The following is an 18,431-nucleotide window of genomic DNA, read 5'->3' on the forward strand; positions in this document are numbered from 1 at the left end:
CGCTTTTTTAGACATTGTCAAGACTCGATAAGGAAACTATAAAAGAGTTTCAGCTTACTTTTTCTTGTTCCCTACTATACTAGACCGAAGGGAAACCACCTTAGCGATTTCAATGATATTTTATGCACCTTAAAGTGTAATTGAAAATTGAACTATAAAAAAGAAAATATAATATAGAAAAATATAAACTCTCCATAAATGGACTATGTATAAAGGCTGGAAATTAAGTGTTCTACTTGTGAACCCGTATAAAGCCTGAAATTAGTTTTTCCTCAACCGATATTTCTTAGAAATTGTTGGTATAATTTATAACAATTTAAATCATTTTTAATTTGAAATTTAAATTAAGTTTTTGGGAAGTAAATGGTACCAGAAGTTTGTGTTTACAAAGTCAAAATTGAGAAAAATATCAAATTATAATAATAACAACATTCAACATAAGTCACAGAAGACCTTTCCCAAGGTTTTGTATTTGGCATCAAGTTAAACGCTTAACTTGAAAAGTATAAGAATTTTGTAGCAAGCATTGCATTTGAAAAAAATTAACTCGAGATTTTAAACAAGCATTACAAACGATGGTAGAGAAGCCGATTATACCTCTACAACCTACATTATATGGTCGATTGAGAATAAACTAGGAAATTAATGTTTAAAGCAGATTTGTGTTAAGTTTTTTTCATTTTTCAAGACCACACAAATTTGTTGGTAAGCATTTAAATTTTATCAAAAACATCCCGGAAGATTTGTATGATATTAAAAAAGATGGTAAGGAAGTCGATAATGCCCCCACAACTTACACCACATTATCCATTGATAATTATTTGAAAATTAAGGTATGCATACATTTTATTTTATTAATTGAACATTTTATTTTTTGTAAACTATATGGAGGTTTTTCAATCGTGTTTTCCTTCTTTTAAAAATGTACTTTATTACTTGTTTTTTTTTCTCTGTTAAATAATGTTTCAGTAGTAAACAAACATATTTCACATCTCTGAATGTAAAACGTGTGGTCATAGGCTTTTGAAAAAATTATCACAATAAAAAAGAAGAAAAAGGTTTTTAAGTAGATTCCTGTTAACCTTACATATTTTTGTGCAGCTCGAGACATTTTTTTAAAATGCTCTTAATTGTTTCTTTAAATAACTTAGTTTCTTTCAATGTACAAAATATATTTTTTTACTGGTCTACAAGGGTAATTCGCACATTTATTTACCGCTAAACCGATTTAAATATTTATTGAAACAAACTCTTATTTATTTTCTGAATGAATATTTATCTATGTACATTTCTTAGTAAAAAAATAGATGTTTAAAATAAATTAAAAAAAAAAAAACAAAACTACTAACGATTTTCGAAAAGAAAATTATTGAGCTATATTTCTTTAAAAATTATATTGCATTTAAATGTTTGCAGATATATTATAGGTATTATTTTTAAATATATACTCTTTCAAAACAAGACCAAGTCCGTACTTTTTAGTCGTGCATTTTATTTTTGAAATGTTTTTGATAGTTTGTAATCACCATTAGAAAACAAACATCATTGCAAGCCCTTATTCTTCCCCGCTCAACATGGTTTTCATAAAGGTAGATCCACTAGGGCTAACTTAATTGAATTTGTATTCAAAGTTTTGTCAGCCCTCGAGAATGGCAATGAAGTTGATCTTGTATACACTGATTACAATAAAGCCTTTGATAAAATATTACATAAGATAATTTATCTCAAACTAAGAGCCCTAGGCTTTCCATCTATTTTTATAAACTGGATAAGCTCCTATCTTGCGAATAGAACTTGTAGAGTTCTCTTCCGTAACCCAGTCTCCTGTCCTATACATGCAACTTCTGGAGTCCCACAAGGTAGTCACCTTGGCTCCCTTATCTTCGTCTTATCTGTTAACGATTTCTGTCTTAAATTAAAAACTCAGAAATCCTAATGTTTTCGGATGTTAAGAAAATGTTTAAGATTATCTCAACTCCATCTGATTACTAACATTCACAAAATGATCTTAATATCTTTTTTGTTCGTTGCATCCATAATTTCCTAGAGTTAAATGTAGGTAAATGTAAACAAAGGACAAATGAGTTTACTACTTCCTTAAAGACGTCGTCAACGTAGTCGATTCTATTAGAGATCTTGGCACTATGAGTAACAAACACCTGCATTTCCATTCCCATTTTGACAAAATTATTAATAAAGCTAAAGCTAATAGAACTCTCGGTTTTATGAAGAGATGGTCAAATGAATTTTCCAACCCTATGAAACTAAAGTGCATTACATTTCCCTAGCCCGTCCTCATCTTGAATATGCATGCCAAGTATGGTCTCCCTTTTATGAAAACCATTTACTCAGAATTGAAAATGTTCAAAGACGTTTCGTTCGATTTGCCTTACATGGCCTCCCCTGGGGTGATACATCCAACTTGCCTCCTTATGCCGATTGACTAAAACTGATAGGTTTGCTGCTGTTACATATTAGACGCAAAGAATTCTTCGTCACTTCAACGCTGCTATGCTAGTCTTCGACTTTAACATTTCCAAATCCGATCTGAAAGATACCCTTTACTTTTTCTTTTTTTGAGTCCGAATTCCTTGCCCCTTTTAATTTTAAGTCTAATAAAATCAAAACTTGTATATTAGAGCTTTAATGTTGAAAACTGATAACAAGATCTTAAAAAAAATTAAAAATGTTAAGTTAATGTTAAGTTAAGTTATGTTAAGTTGTAGCTTGTATTAAGCTGAATAAATAAATAAATAAACATCGGTGGACTACCTATCCACCTTTTAGGCCACGAAAAACATCTGGCATACACTAAATACAAAGAGCCCGAGGTGCTTGTTTTCCTAAGCATATTGCATGTAAGATCGATAAATTGGTGTCATAACCAGACACTGTAAGATAGGTAGAAGTATTCTCAAATGATTTTTACAGAAACTGTATGGACGAGGTAGAGGCTAAAACGGTTCGTCACATGCTCTCAACCTGACCTGGTCAAGCTCAAAATAGTAAAGTCTACCTTGGACATTTTTTTATAACTATCCAAACGATCTCAGACACATTAACATCACTTGTCTCTTACTTTTTGTAAGGAAACCGAATTGGGATAACAACAGGCCTAGGTTGGTCCTACTTCATCCCGGACAGACAAGACACTTCAACCTATCCTAACCTAATCAGTCTAATCACTTTTTAAGATTAAAAAAAAAAACATTATATAAGAAATCTATAAACTAATATACCCGTACTCAATACATTTATTTTTTTAAAATTGCCATAAGTTGTTAATCTAAGTGTATTGCATAACCCTTAAATAAACGCTGAACCAAAGAAAACAGAAAATAGTTAACATAGCTTCCGGGTAATTTTTTGTTTTGAACGTTTTTCAAACAATCCAATCGCATAAACCATAAGATACAAGGATTTTCGAAACTTTATAAAGAGTCAAATGAAGGCTTATAGCTACCGTACATAATTAACATATTCGTAAACAAAGTTGAGTTCAAAAATAAGAGAAAAGATTTTATTTTGAAAAATCATTAAAAACTCTGTATGATAGTGTATCACTTTAACCAGTGTTATTTTTGGAGAAACTAAAATATATTCCGATTATTTGCATTGTTCTGATTTATAACTTACTGTTTAAGTTCAACTCTTATAATTTAAGGGCTATGCCTCGTGTATGTAAAACATTTTGCAATAGAAAGTCTAAGGTGGAATGAAATTAATCATTTCATTTACAAAAATATTCAACACAATTTATCTTCAAAAGACTTAAAAATCGTTGGAAAGTATTTAAAGCTTAAAACAATTTTAAAATGTCAAACAAAATATCTTTTTAATAAATGGTTAACAAGAAGAGGTTGCATTTAAATAACTCGATATTTGGGTAGCTGTCTCCTTTGAGTCTCTCATCTACTGAAATTTGACAAGAAAAAATACTACGACACACGCTTTAAAAACGCATTGAAATTGTTAAAATTCACTAAAAAAATGTTGAAAGTACTTTTCAGGTATCATGAACCGACAATAGTGAAGCCGTCGAGCTCTTCGGAGCTCTAGAATTGAAGAATAAAGGACAACTTAGAATATTGTTGCTGCATCCCGTAGTGTTGAAGAAAAACTAGGCCTGTTAATTTCACTTCAAACTTTGCATACCAGACTTAGGTCACAATTGGCCAAGGTGAGCTCTTGAATTAACACCTTTAGACTTGTTCTTTGGAACCACGTGAAATATAGGGTTAAATGTTAAATAATAATAATAAGGAAAGTCGGACTTTATTTGAGGGGAGATACCGATGCATATTGGTTTTAAAATGTCTGAAATTTACTATAAGCGAAATATATTGAGATGGAAGCTACAACTCGTCATTACGTTCGAAATTGAGGTCAAGATTTAACTGGTGTCCTTTTCTAAAAAAAAAATGAGTTATTATTGCAATAAAGCACTGTTTATCAAAATAGACGTAAAACCAGCAACAGACATGATCATTAAGCATTTTTCAATGCCAAGTTTTAAATACTTATACGTTTATGAGTTTCTGCCACTGTTAAGTATCCACTTCGAAAGAAAATTTAGATTAAAGTTCGAAACTAGTTAATTTAAAAAAAAGAATGTTTGGAACTTAAAATGGTAATATTTGTCCGTGATTATAGTTATGATTACAAAGAAAAGAAGAAAAGGATATTATAAAGAAAACAATCAAGAAATGAAGAAATAAAGAAAGGAGAAAGATAAATTAAACTTAGCAAGTACAACAGTATTTTCAAAGCAGGTAGTAATGATTTTTAATGCTTTTCTTTAGTCTTGTAGCATCATTTATTTCTCCCAAGTGAGGAGGTAAAAAGTTAAATAGACGTGTAGAATATACAAAGAACTGATGCTCGGATGCAAGAGATGGATATAGTGGTTGTATCAAAATTCGAGTTTTAAGGGATGAGGCAGTACTTAAAACATATCTAAGGGATTGGGGTTGATTGGTCAAGAGAAACAAATTTGAGAAATTTAGAGATTCTATATCATATCTGTGTAAGCCAAAAATGTAACGGAAAAGACTATTTCTTTTGCTTCTGGAATCACAGTGCGATATTTTACAACCATAAATAAGGGTTGGTATGACTATAGTTTTTCCTAGAAGCATACGCACTTTGAATGGAGTGAAGAATTGAGTCGCCATAAAGTGCGTAGAATGCCATGCTTTTTACACACTGCATAACTGATATGGTTACTCCAAGTTAAGCAAACGTTAAAAACTACTCCAAGATTTTTAGCAGTTTCGAAATACAAGATACTACATTACCTTGCAGGATCAAAGGTGGAAAGTATGATACATCTACAATTTTGTTTCGATATGACAATGGAAACTGATTTTTTGGGGTTGATGACAAGGCTATTATTTTGAGACCAATTTAAAATTCTGTCGAGATCATAATTAATACAACACACACCATGTTCTATTAGCCCAAGAGGATAACTAATATATAATTGAACGTCGTCGTCGGCATACATTTGTAAATAACAATATTTAACAAGGGACGCCGAATCATTAACACGTAGACAACATAAAAGTGGACCTAGTATTAAGGCCTGTGGTACACCACCTGAAGTAGGAAGATCAGAGAAAAATTAAAAAGAAAAATTAAAGGTTTGAAAACTTTATTACATAATTATTTTAATACTTTGATTTGTCAACTGCTAGAGAAAGTTCAACTTTTTTTACGTTCTGTTTATTCATTAAAATCTGATGCAAAACATAAATTGAATTCAAAAAATTTAAGTATCCGGACAAATACAAATATCCATATATTTTTAATTGCTGATACTTAATTCGTAAAAAAAAACTAAAATAATAAAATCAAAAGCAGGTGCACAAAAACACGAAGCTATTCAATTTACTTGATAAAGTTTTTCAATTCAATTTGTATAATTTTGTATTGTTGTTTTTTGTCTATGTTTTTAATCATTATTTCACAATTTGAAATCCTAAATGAACATTTTCGTAAGAATTTAAAATCTCAAGTTGAATTAAGTTGAATTATTACATCATTTCGAAATTATTTCGTTTTATTCCGTCACACCTGATGCCTAACTGCGATGATGGTTCAGTAATTACTTTTTGATACAAACAAAAAACATAACAAAGTTTTTCTATGCCTAAAACATCCTTATAAGTATTTTTGTATTTAAATTTCTGTTTTTTTTTTATGTCCATTAAATAAATATCTCCCTCTACAAGGATTTTTGAAATTATATTTTCTTAAAAGTTTCCTAAAACAAAAAAAAAAACATTCAATGAGTTCGAGGATGATTCAACGCTAAATCACCGTTAAGACTAAAATCATTACCTAAGAACACGTCATAAGCTTTATATTTGGAAGGATTTTCTTTCTCAAAAAATATAAATAGTATGTAGTATTTTTTTGGGTACATATACATAGTAAAGTAATTTGTGCCTCTAGGGGGGAAACGTTTATTGAAATTGCGGGCGTAAGTAGCTTCGTTATAAATGTTTTCAATCTTACTTTGTACCCGAAGTTAAAACTGTATTTATGAGTAAGCACAAGCATATAAAGTAAACGGTTAATGGTATAGAAATATGACGTATGAGCAGCTTAAGGCTTAAAAGTTCTTAAGGACGATATGAATTAGTAGTAGAAATAATTTTATGTCTGTAAAAAAAACATTTAGGCTATTTGTTGCCTTATTTCTTCGAAAATTCTATACAAACAAACTATTAGACATCATATACGAAAAAGAGTATAAAGTCCTTGTTGATATACAAGGTCGTTCACTTTGTGGTTTTAAGTTGTTAACCAGGTATTTGACGTCCATCAAACTCAGCTGTTATGACAAGCTACAGAATATTAGTTGAATGTTTGCTATTTGTAGTATTGAATCACTTAACAATAAAACAACTCGTTCAAAAAATGTGTATTTGAATGAAATTATTAATTTTTATATTTTTACGCGAATATTAGGAGATTTTCCTAGGTATTCCTTGAAACAAAGATCAATCAAACTTTCTGTAAGTGAATAAGTAAAGCCAAGCCTTAAAACTCATATTTAAAACTGCCCTTAATATTTCAAAATTTAAAGCCCACAAGAAAAAATAGTAAGTATTCAATTTAGTATTTAATTCATAAAAAAAAAGTAAAAGACGACAAATTGTTGTAGAAATAAAAATAAATCACATGCATTCATTTCACACGAGTTTATAGTTTTTGTTTGTTAGTTTAAAAAAATAAAGAAAATAAATTGTGTTTGATCTGATAAGTGCAATGCATTTTATTAGAAAAAAAGGACGAAATAGTAAATAAAAATAATACAAACAAAATCTTACATTATATTATCGCTTAGATCTTATAGAGGCTTGTGGAAATGTTTTATGGATTTAAAGAATGTGAATCCTCAAACACAGAAATAGTTTTCTGAAAAAATTAATTTTTTGTGTAAACAAAATTGTTTTATTAATGTTTTAAAAATAGTTTTTGTTTTTCAAAATAAAAATAAAGCTTATAACATAAATGAAACCAAAAAAACCTCTATACACATACATCTATTTTGCCAATGGAAACTTTTAATTATATTATTGACAGTTGATAAAAATCAAAGTTTAAATTTAGCAAGCCTATCGATAAAATGATAATAAAACCAAAGTGTTTTGAGTAGCAGGACAAGTTTAACATTATCTACGAAAAGTTGCCTAATTTTTCAAAAATTCCCATCTTCAATATAGATTTAAGCTTTCGTTATATAGAGTCATTCACTCATGATTTCAGCTTGGTAGCGCTCGCATTTGCTACCTGTCAAACTTAGCTGTCATTTAAAGTGTCAGAACCATAAATCGTTTAGAAATCGAATAAAGGGTTACAATCCTTAAAATATACTACAAAAGGGGTGATTCAAACGCAGCCACCTTTTAGCATTATTTGATGATGTTGGTTGTCAAAATTGGCCGATTACGTAAGAGAGAGAATAAAGTGTAACTTATGTTGTATAGCCTGTGCAGCGTCATAAAGTTAGGTTAGTCAAAAATATTGGTGCAGGAAGTGCAAATGTTGCTAATAAATAAAAGCTAAAATTTCTCAAGCAAAAATATAGCTAAAAACTGGCAAAAGACCCGCTTGCGAAGAAACTTCCCGGCAACATTAAGTCTTGCATCTTTATGAGAGGAGATATATAAAATTTAACTGAGTCCTCTATATTAACTAATAAAATCAAATTTGTATTTTTGTTCTTTGTAATTTTTACAGATATATAGATAATATTCACTTATAAAGAATTTCAAAGTTGATTATTTGCCTTAGCTTTGAATTTTAGCCCATTGCCTGAGAACCTGATAATATCTGACCAACTTTTCTCAACTGACTCTTTAAGCTTGCCAACAATATATATATAAGATTCCTTTGGGAGCGAATACCGATTGAGTTGTACAAGTTTCAAACATCAACATATTTATTTGCCACTGTTATTGAATTTGGTTCCAAGAAATTTGTCTCAATGTCAAGTCTAACCATATTCATAACTTATAAGGAAAGCAAACATAATTTCGAAATGAAATTTTAGTAAAGCGTTCTCTAAAAATCTATAATTGTAAAATTAAATGAGAAAGAAAACAAAGAAAAGAAATAAATGAGTGCAAAGATTGAATGTGGTAAGGGGAGTTAAAAAATCCAATTCAATGTGGATTTATAGATTTTTCCTAGTGTCTAATGGATTACTGTAATATTAATTAAAAAGAAAAATTTGTGGAACTCTGATAGATGTACATAGACCTGAGCAATTAAATTATCTTAAATATCAATAATTTGATTACTAATTAATAGAAAAATTCATTTTTAATCAAACCATTGATTAATTTGTTAGAATTTTTTGTAATAAAAGGTGATTGCAAGTGCTTCCAACTTTGGAACGCATGTTCTCAATTTTGGTAGAATTCACTGGTGGAGACCGAAACAAGTATGGTTTTTAAAGACATTTAATACTTCTCCAGAACACAGTTCAGAAACTTTATTACGATGTTCAAGCGACGTAACGGAACTAACGATGATACTATCACCAATCAATTTAAATGTTTCACGTCTAATATTGTCCAAGAAGCTTAAGTAATTTGCAGGAGCACCAGCCCAGAGATTGGGAGTACTACTCAAGCTTTGGACGTATCTTTGGCCAGATCAGAAAGAGAAGACAAGTTTCTTGAATCGCCTTAAAAAACCCAATTACCTACCTTGCGGAATTTTTGGCGACATCGCTTATGTGATAATTCCAAAAAAGGTGGTTGGTTACACACAACGAGAATATCCAGCTGTTCAGTTTCATTGATGCAAGTGCCATCCATAGATAATGACAAGTTGGGTATATCCCACTTAAACGATACAGGACAGCATTGGGTTTTTCGAAACATCAAATTGCAAACGGTTTTTTATTTCCCATTTCTATTTATGCGAGGAATTTCATGAGCATATCATATTTTGTCATTGCATTTCCACATCCGAAGAAGAGGGACAAAATGGAACCCATCCAATTTTACTCGTATTGAACGATCCAAAAGGTAATTATTATACCAATGAAGCAGGTATTTGTCAAAACGAAAGCGCGCATTTATGATAAGAGAGCCTGATGCCAAACCCTTTCAAATGCTTTTCAAATATTAAGTGCAATAATCTTACTTTCTCCAAAACGATGTAAAGATTTACTCCACTGCTGGTGAGAGAAACCATGAGATCACTAGTGGACCTATTGCTGCCAAAGCTGTCGATCATTGAAAAGCTTTCGAGCGCTTTCATGACCTTGAAATGGAGGACGTAAGTGCAATCCGACGTTAATAAGAGGATAAGACAGCATCGCTTTTTTGGGAATGGGCTGGACTAATGCTAATTTTCATCCGTTCGGAACGAAATGAAGAAGATGAAAAAGCTTACGCAGTTACTTTTGCCAGCTTTGATGAACACCTCTTCAGAACAGTATAGCATTGGCATTATCCGGACCAGCGGATTTATGTGTATCAAATTCTCTTAGGACTCTTGCCAAAGTACGAGTGTGTAAAAAAAGATTGGTCCCAAAAAATAACGCAAAATACTCATTGGCAACTTATATTAACGGCAAACTGCCTTGCTTTTTCTAAAGACTTAACAAATGGAGATATCAAAGACAATGAGCGTAGGAACCGAGGAAGAAGAAGAATTCCTCATTTTTTTTATGTTATAAACGAGTTTATTTATCTTTTCTAAAAATTAATGTCAGATTTTGTAAGCAATAAGATCAGACAACTTTAAACGTTATATCTGACAACAGCTGACAATGACGTTTGTGCCAATATTTTCACGCTGGCAATAGTTCACAATGATTTTTATTTATTTGGGAGTTTTTTGACAGATCTGCCAATATTGTAAGATTTTACAAAAGTCTGAAATTACCTCAAAGCATTGTCAACTTTTCAACAGTCTTCATTTGAAAAATCAACTTTTTAAGAGTAAAAATACATATGCAGATTATATACATATATAGATTATTTTGTATAGATATTTAAATACTGTGTGGTTGGATAAGTTGACAACTTGAACTTGTAAATTATTTGAGTTCAAACTAAAGCTACAACATTCAAAAAAGTGTCTTTAAATATAGGTAAGAGGTAGTTAGTCCTTATGTTTTCTTCCAACAATACCTTAGATCATTCTAATTGACGAAAATATTTAGTGGTGTTTTTGATTTAAAGTAAATCTCTCTATTAGATATTATTCATAAAATTGAATGAATTAATTTATATACATATTTGCATTTCATGTTTTGTAAGCAACCAGCTATCAGCCTGTGTATTTTTCGAATGTTAAAAGTCCTAAACACAAAAATATGTTAAGTACCTACACACCTCTATCCTTTAAGTTATTTAGTTCGGTACGGACAGGACACGTCTCATTTGAATTTTAAACAAATCACTTCAATATTGAATAAATTAAACAAACTTTATAAGCATATTCGCGCACAACTCTAATTAAAAGTTTAAGAAGCTATCGCTTGTGGCACAATGTCTATACGAGTTTTAAATTTATAAATCCTATTACAAAAAAAAAGCACAAAACGCAGACTGGGTCATGATTCATTAAAATAAAATACCTACACAATCGCATAGCCAGTCATATTTTACTTATACATTCATGTGAGTGCATAAAAATGCTGCTAACGAAATAAAATAATAATAAAAATAAAAGCGAAAACAAAAACAAAAAAAAAACTTCAGTCCCTGACCCCAAGTTATTAAAACAAAGCATTTTTTTTTTTATATCACCAAAGACTCGAACCAACCATCATAATATCAGATTTTATTCTTTTTGGCTTGCATTTTTTTCCACCCCAACGAATTCAAACTACGATAAAACTTCACCACATAAAAATATACTAGATACGTAAATTTCACTGTTCCCTCTTTTGTGTATGATATGATTTTGGTTAGGGGTTGGGGTTGGTGTTGAAGTTAGGTTATAATGAAACGAATAACAGGAAACAAAAAAAAATAAAATAACACAGCCACAGAGCCATGGAACAGAAGAAACAGAGCTAAAGAGGGTGGTTTGGGCAGGTGGGAGGAGGGGGGTGTAGCGATGTGTGCACCCCCATTGGCAGCAGTAAAATAGGCGACAAATATTTGCACAAAATTAACTCGCTATGAAATTTACTTAAATTAAAAACTAAATCTACTTGTACTTAATTTATTTTTACAACATAATTATGCAAACTAAAAACAATAGAATACTAAAAAACTGCATACATCAATAAATCTTTCCTTTTGTTTCAATGTGTGTATAGGAACGTGTGTGTAGGTATACTTTATGATGGGCTGTGACGTTTACAAAAAGAAAATATTTAAAAACAAAAAGAATGTTTTAAGTTCTTTTCTTTAAATTTAAATAAAATACTTTTTTTTTGAGTCTTTGTGTTGGGGTTGAAAATTTTGGATTCGTTATGTCCTTGAACAGTTCATGCAGGATTTTAGAGAATGCGTTAGGAGCATTATATATGTTTGGGGGTTTCGTTTTTAGATAGGTAGGTATAAATTTTAATTTGATTTTGTTTTTTCTTTTTTTTTTTGAAAAATTAGATTTTTCGGTTCTTGGTTTCCAATTAGTAGTTGTAGAAGTAGTAGATTGTGGTAACTGTAGAAAGAGTTGTAGGTATAGAGGTAAATTTAGTATAAATTATTATTACAGTAACGAATGCATTAAAAACAATATAATGTATATATAACTTCAAAAAAGGTTATTTTCTTAAAGTTGACTGAGGAACAAGGAATTCTCACGTTGTATGGAGCACATTGTCAAGCTTTATTGAAACTCGAGGGGGATGGCACAATACACAATATTGATTATTTTTTTTTCTGCTTAATTAGCAATTAATTTTATCTTAGCGAAAAAATTTTTAAATGAAAATTATCAATTTTCTTCACAAATTATACACAAAATCCGAACATACATTTATATTGAGTGTCACACTTTGGATTTTTCTTTCGTTTTGTTTCAAAATTTACGTTTTTTTAACTCGTTTTTCTTTTGTCGACAAAGAAAAAAAAAAAGAACTAATAAATCATTATTTGCAAATAATTCGGAGTGATGATTTTGTTTTCGAGAACATTTTTTCCACGATAATTTGAAAAATGGAAAAATTGTAACAAATTGGGCTACAATTTTATTTTCTTCCAAATTTATCTGTCTCTCTTTTTTTTAAATATATATCAATTTTAAGTTTATCCTTGACAAAACGGAAAATAACATACGAAGCGCACAACACCGATTCGCAAGTCGAATTAATCCAGAAACACAACGAAAACGAAAGGATATTCGTTCGTTGAAATTTTTAGAAATTGTACATTATTTTTTACCCTCTGTCTTATTTTCGTCGTCGTGGTTGTGGTTCTTATTTGTGTTTGTCCTTCTCTTCGAATGCATCATGTTTTCCTTGTTTTCGAAGAAAGTCAGAACAGTTAGATAGCAGTAAATGGAAAAACAAAGAGAGAGATATGTAGATCCCTTATTGTTGCACGGCACACGTTTCCATCCCCCATAAAATATTACAAGTTGAAATTAAATACTCAGTTTTGGAAGCCTCCCTTATGGTTTTTTCGTGAGGGTGATAAAGAAATGTTACTTCAGTTTCTTTGTATAACGCACTAAGATTGTCTGTTTATAAACCCGACGACGCGACGATTGATTTGTCGTTTTTCACGTTTCTTTTTCCTTTAGAGTGGATTAAAACCACAGAGGGTAACACACTCACTTTGTCAGTTCGTTGTTGCCGTTGAAGGGATGAATGGTGGTATTTTCGTGGGGTCGAAATGGAATAAGTCAAAAGAGAAAGTTCAACATTTATTGATTACTTTCTCCCATTATAAAGGGTTTTAAATGTTTGCAGAGAATTCAGACACAAATATTGTTCTCTTTTTTGTTTAACGTGTTTTTGAAGCTTTTCGGATGAATCATAAAAGCTTGAAAATTATTGAAGTTAACAGATCTAACATAAAAATCACATTTGAACAGATTTTGCGTTTTCAAGTCTTAGCTTTGTAGTCATTCATTTGATTTAAATTTTTAATTCAAGCCTTACAAACAAACTAATGATCCATTTGCATTGATCTTCTTGTAAAATAAAGGTGATAGAAAAAACAAAATCACTGAAATGAATTTTACACACAAATTTGTGAGTTATTTCAATTCAAAGAGTGCTGCAAAAAATTATAAAACGAGGTTTGAAGGAATATTTGAATATTGAAGTTTATTGTAGCGCTCAGTGATTATGCGATGTCAACTACAAACAGTGATGCATATATATACACGGAACTTTCAAAGCTGGTTTATTTTTAAAAGCTACTTGACCTTCCCACTAAGCCTTTTGAGCATTAATTTTGTCGCTGCATGTTTTAATGTGCAATTTAAGTTATGCCATTAGCAATGGAAAATGATATCAGCCAAATGGCATGTACGCCTACGGTTCCTTTCCATGAAAGCTGCCATGTCCAGTTTATACGTTTGTGGCTTTATAATCCCGACATCTATATGAATTTTACCTTAAAGGTCTCCAATTGATTTTAAGGCATTGACTTAGACCTTATCATGCGCATAGTTTTTAAGAAAAAAGTTTTTAAATGTCAAGTCACAACATCTGGGTTACCAATTTTGACTCGAAACACAGCTTTTTTCCACACCAAAATCTGGAGATTCTGGTCAAAGGAAATCATTAATCATGGATCGGTTAACCAATTCAGTTGCATTAACCTTGAATAGGAATAAGGTTCAATCAAGCAGCCATCGCTAGCCCAAAACCTTCACTAAAAAGTGACACGTTTAGGATAGAAAGGCTATATATAAATCATTTTAGGATAATCCGAAGCAACAGGTGGTTCTGGTCGAAGTTTTGCGGGGACTGTTCGAAAGAAGTCTCCCCATAAGGCGAAGGATATCCAAATTAGGTTTTCCTATTTTGTTTTACGTTGCAGGCTGTAAACGAACCGTCATTCATTTCCGGGCATTCCGAACGGTCTCCATTAGCTCCTTTGCTATTTCCATGAGCTTATCGTTTCGTAATACAATTTTGTTTTTCCTTTCTTGAGTTGAAATATCGAAAAATGATGATAGTCACTACTGCTGCAACTTTTTTTTGGCTTTTGAAAAAATCACCAACGCTGTCAGAAAATCCAAAGATAGGTTAGTGGACTGGCCGAAACTGTTTCTGTCATCAAAAAAATGTAGTGTCTTGAATTATGGCATCAACGACATCATCACATCATATAAACAAAGATTACTAATTAGGTTAAACCAGGAATTATCATCCAATTTAACAACATACTTTTAAATTATCTGAAACATTAATGTTGGAAAATCATTCATAAATAAATTAGAATATTAACAATCAATTATATAGCAAAGGTATGAAAAACTGCATCGAAAATATTCTTGGGTACAAATGGCCCCCATGACTCGATTGTACCGATTTTTGACGTAAAAGAGGTTGCTTTAGAGGTACAAATGGAGCTCGTCACTGAAGATGATTTTTCAGTGAAAATCCGGATTATTATAATGTATTTCAAGGAACCAGTTAGTGAAGAAACGGCGCTACATTGCTTTTGATCGAGTTAGCTTCAGTTCTTGTGTTAACTGACTTTTAAAGGTCTTAAAACCTACATACATAAGTCTTTATGCAAAATAAAGTAAAATAAATAGGTGGCGCAACAGTCCGTTGGGAACTAAGGCCTAGTGCTTTTTATGACCATTGGCCCATAGTCCAAACTGATTTTACACCAAATTGAAATATTTTGAAGCTTGTACCGTAGTGATTTTAATAATGTCGCAATTTTTATTTTTCAAATGTCAAAATATAACTGTTTCAAAGGTGGAAAATAGCAGGCTAATGAAAAGGTAACCTCTTATTCGAAAACCTTTCATTAAAAATGACTTAAATTTTGCTGTAAAAAAATCCAAAGCAAACATTGTGTTGCTGTCTTAAAGTTAAGGTGAACGCATGCCAATTGTTTTATTACAGTTTCGACTTAATTTTCCCAATAATTTGGTAGTATTGGTGGTGGTGGTATTGGTTATTGCCTTTAAAAACAAACACATTACTCAAAATATTACTTGCTTCCGATAGAACCTGAAAAGCACAACAAATGCTCTCAATATTTCGAATGCAACAATTTCTCTTAAATGTTTTTATATGGAAAGATTCAATATTGACTATATCGAAATATAAATTTGCCTTCATATAGAAAAACAACTACATATCTCTTCTTTTTTTAAAGCGCATGCTTCAAAATTTACATCACCATAATAAATAAACATTCTCTTTAATTTTCAAACCCTTCCTTTTTCTCTGACGTTTTTCTTAATTTTTTGTTTTTTTTTTTTCTTTTACTCTCATCCTTGTGTCAAAAATTTTGACACTACTTATATGTTGTTTAAAAAATGCTTTCATCCAAGAATCACACTTGGAGAAACAATTTAAAGCCTATTGTTCGTTGGACAATGACTTGAAAAGTTTTTTTTTTCTTATGATGAGTTTTCACCTAGTTTTTATCTTGTATAAACGAACGTTTAAGTACTCATCAGGTACTTATGGAGAAGATACATAATGCTAATTTCCTTGCAATCGGAAATTCGTTAGGAGGATTCAGGTCGACAACCACCTGTTGGAAATTTAAGCTTAACATACATTTTGAAATATTTCAAAGAAGTGTTTAATGTACCGGCACAAGAAATTCTTGTGTAATTTTAAATTTCTGGTGATTTTCGGTCTCATTAAATCATTGTAAAGATTGTTTCTTGGTAGGTTTCATTAGTTAATAATGAACATTGTTTTAAATGTTATTTTGAAAGCGAAATCATAAGTGGGTTATTGGATTGCAGTTTTAAATAATTAAACTAGTTTCAACTTAAACTAGATGATGATAAAGAGTGTCTGATATTTCACACAAAATTTAATTAAACTTATATTTTTTGCTGATTCATGGATTGTACAGGTTGTCGTTGTTCATTGAAAAGCATATCATTGAATAAATTGTCACCGAGGATTTGGAGGCAGCACGTACTGTATTATTGAAAAATTTCGTAAGACTGATTCGCAAAATGTTGACTAATGTCATTAATACTCGTGGGTTTTCTGAATCCCAAAGTGCGACAGTTTAGACGATTAACAAAGCCATCTAGAAGAAATTGATTGTTATCACTTTTTCGAAAACCAATTTTTTGTATTCCAAAATTCTTTCATGCATTAATAGTGAATATAGTCTTCAGTTCTTCAACCAATTGAACTTTTCAAGCTAATTGTAAGTATTTTGTGAGATCTTCCTGTTAAGAGTTTGTCGTAATAGTCAATTTTTTTACAAATGAACAAAATTGGTGTTCGTGTACTGTCAGTAATAGTTTTACGATATGATTCTTCCTTTAAAATTCTCCGAGATTTAAATAGAAAGATATTTCTTTAAATCAACCCTTACTTACTTTAAATTTTCAAAATTCAAGTGTGAGCAATGAGCAACTCAAACGAACCCAAGTTTCAACACTACGCATGCCTTACGATGAGAATTTTTAACTAAAAATACAGCCAATTATATTGAACAGTCCGTTATTTTGGGATCTGTCAGTTTTGACCCTGTTATATTTTAACATTTGACAAGTAAAAACGACGCCACGACATTACAAAAATGATACATTTGCATATAAACATCACATTATATTTGAAATAAATATTTAAATTTACAAAATAAAAAAAATACCCTTACTTTACAAAAATACCGACAAAGCTGTGAGATTGAACATTTGTAATACTCACTAAAGAGTCCTCTTATATTGGGGGCGTTAGTGGCCAGTTATTGGACTCGACAAGGAAAAATGTTTGAATAGATATATGACGGTGTTTTCCTTTAATTATAAATGAAAATTATATACTGATCGATCGGAAATCACACAAAGAATTATTATTGAAAAAAAAATTAGTTGCGCATTTATTTTTCTCTAAAAACGTATTTTTCTATTTTCCGGACGGAAACTCATTTTCCTGATCAGCTGATAGTTTTATGTTCAAAAGTGAAACGAATTGTTAAACTGGTTTGTGTTTCAATTTCACCCAATTCCAATGGCAGATTTTTGTCAGTAATTTTTTGTTGGAGGATTTCAATCAGGATTTTTTACAATGTCAATTTTTTTAATGATAGCTACAAACAATTTATCAACAAAATTCCAATGTTTGTTTTGAATGATGAAAACCAATGATAGCTATAACTGGCGCTTAAGGTCTTTTCGCCCGAAACCATATCACCCTAATTAAAAATGTCATAGCGCTTAAGGCAATTTTAGTAACAATTTGTTGTAGTACGATTTGGGTGTTAATATTTTCTTGGGTTTTATGAAATCTCAAATAAAAAGAAGCGTTTGGTCTTATTTTCCCATGAAATAATGCTAAGATATTAAAAATGTTACATCGCTCAAAAATGTCTCTATCGCCCGAAATCTTTCTTAAAAGAAAATGCCACAAATTTCAAAATTAATGTCATATTGCCAAATCAATTTTAAAATAATTTAACACCGAAATTACTAATTTAAATATCGGCCAAAAGGTGTCATGTATTTCAACAACTGGGATATTTGACAAATTGTTTGTTTATTTTGGCACAACATTTTGAGTTTTAAATTTTACCGTCCAAACGCAAACATCAAAAATCATGTAAAGTCGTTTGATTTTTGAAACAATATGATTGCCTGCATACAATAGGATTGCGTTAGGTGCGAGGTTGTATGTACGCAAAGTTTCCTTAAACCAGATCATCTAAATGCAGTGCGCCTAAGCAGTTGAGTTGCAGTCTTCTCATTACTTTTTACGCAGTCGTTTCTCTTTTAATCTTAATTACGACGAAATTTGGGCAAAATGACAGTTAACAATTTGGGCGTTCTTTGTT

At 30.9% G+C, this 18,431-nt stretch overlaps 1 protein-coding gene across 12 annotated transcripts in view; it reads right to left on the reverse strand.

Moving 5' to 3' along the window:
* The window catches only part of LOC129944358 (uncharacterized), a 50,710-nt gene extending 37,428 nt beyond the window's left edge, over positions 1–13,282 (reverse strand). For 2 of the 12 annotated variants that reach the window (XM_056053735.1, XM_056053725.1), the window contains exons 1-2: positions 11,763–13,282; positions 7,338–7,425 (exon numbers count right to left, since the gene is read on the reverse strand). The gene's annotated coding sequence lies outside the window, so the exon portion shown is untranslated. The remainder of the gene's footprint in view (positions 1–7,337; positions 7,426–11,762) is intronic. The other 10 variants (XM_056053728.1, XM_056053732.1, XM_056053731.1 and 7 more) reach the window with 10 other exon arrangements.
* Between the last annotated feature and the right edge of the window lie 5,149 nt (positions 13,283–18,431).

Source organism: Eupeodes corollae, chromosome 2 (assembly GCF_945859685.1).
Source record: "Eupeodes corollae chromosome 2, idEupCoro1.1, whole genome shotgun sequence".
NCBI classification, from domain to species: domain Eukaryota; kingdom Metazoa; phylum Arthropoda; class Insecta; order Diptera; family Syrphidae; genus Eupeodes; species Eupeodes corollae.